The 1219-nt window shown below is 41.3% G+C and overlaps 1 non-coding gene across 1 annotated transcript; it reads right to left on the minus strand.

Annotated features, from left to right (window-relative positions):
• Positions 1-851: 851 nt before the first annotated feature.
• On the minus strand, positions 852-958 carry LOC120579783 (small nucleolar RNA R71). Its single transcript, XR_005645528.1, has one exon. It is a non-coding gene; the product is annotated as a small nucleolar RNA R71 (small nucleolar RNA).
• Positions 959-1219: the final 261 nt, after the last annotated feature.

Genomic DNA, 1219 nt, shown 5'->3' on the forward strand with positions numbered 1-1219 from the left:
TAAGAGAAACTGTCTTGAGAAATTAGGTCTAACATAACATTATAAGCTTTTAGTTTGGTTTGTGAAGGACTTGTTATTTAGATGAACCAACGATCCCAAGGCTCTTTTTATTATTATCTTTCAAACGCTTGAAAACCCCAACTTACAATCCTTTTCTCCTCTAATCATTTTCAAAGGTTAACTGAATTAAACTACTCCCTGTCGGAACGATACTCTTTTATACTACTTCGGTAAGACCGTGCACTTGCGGTTTTATCTCATCAAGTTTTTGGCGCCGCTGCCGGGGAGTAAACTAATTTGATTAACTCTTTCTTTGTGATTAGAACTCCTTCTTCTCCCTCTTTTCTTCTACTTCTTTCTTTCTTTTTATTACCATTAACTTCTTGGGTTCTCGATTTCTTATGCGAAGTAAAAGTCTTGGAGAATTTATTCCTGAGATCGAAAGATATTTGCATAAGAAAAAGAGAGAGGCACAAAATAATATTGCTATGGCTGAACGCACTCTCAAAGAGTATGCTACTCCTTCAACAGAAGAGTCACAAGCTATTATCGTGTACCCAACGGTTGAGTGTAACAACTTCGAGATCAAGCCTGCACTACTCAATTTGGTGCAGCAAAATCAGTTTTCTGGATCACCCACTGAGGATCCAAATCTCCATATTTCTTCCTTCCTTAGACTCAGTGGCACTATAAAAGAGAACCAAGAAGCCGTAAGACTTCATCTCTTTCCCTTTTCCTTAAGGGATAGAGCTAGCGCTTGGTTCCATTCCCTTGAAGTCGGTTCCATCACTTCATGGGATCAAATGAGGCGAGCATTCCTCGCCCGATTCTTCCCCCCTTCTAAAACCGCCAAACTAAGAGACCAAATCACGCAGTTCAACCAAAAAGATGGGGAGTCTCTCTATGATGCGTGGGAGCGTTTCAAGGAAATGCTTAGACTTTGTCCCCACCATGGTTTGGAAAAGTGGCTCATAGTCCACACTTTTTATAATGGCCTAACATATACCACTAAGATGTCTGTTGATGCAGCTGCAGGTGGAGCACTATTGAACAAGAATTATACGGCGGCTTACGCATTGATTGAAGATATGGCTTAGAATCACTACCAATGGACCAACGAAAGAGCCATCACCGCCTCTACACCCTCTAAAAAAGAGGCAGGTATCTACGAGGTCTCCGATTATGATCACCTCGCTGCCAAGGTTGATGCCTTAACTCA

This window comes from Medicago truncatula, chromosome 3 (genome assembly GCF_003473485.1).
Source record: "Medicago truncatula cultivar Jemalong A17 chromosome 3, MtrunA17r5.0-ANR, whole genome shotgun sequence".
Classification (NCBI taxonomy): Eukaryota; Viridiplantae; Streptophyta; class Magnoliopsida; order Fabales; family Fabaceae; genus Medicago; species Medicago truncatula.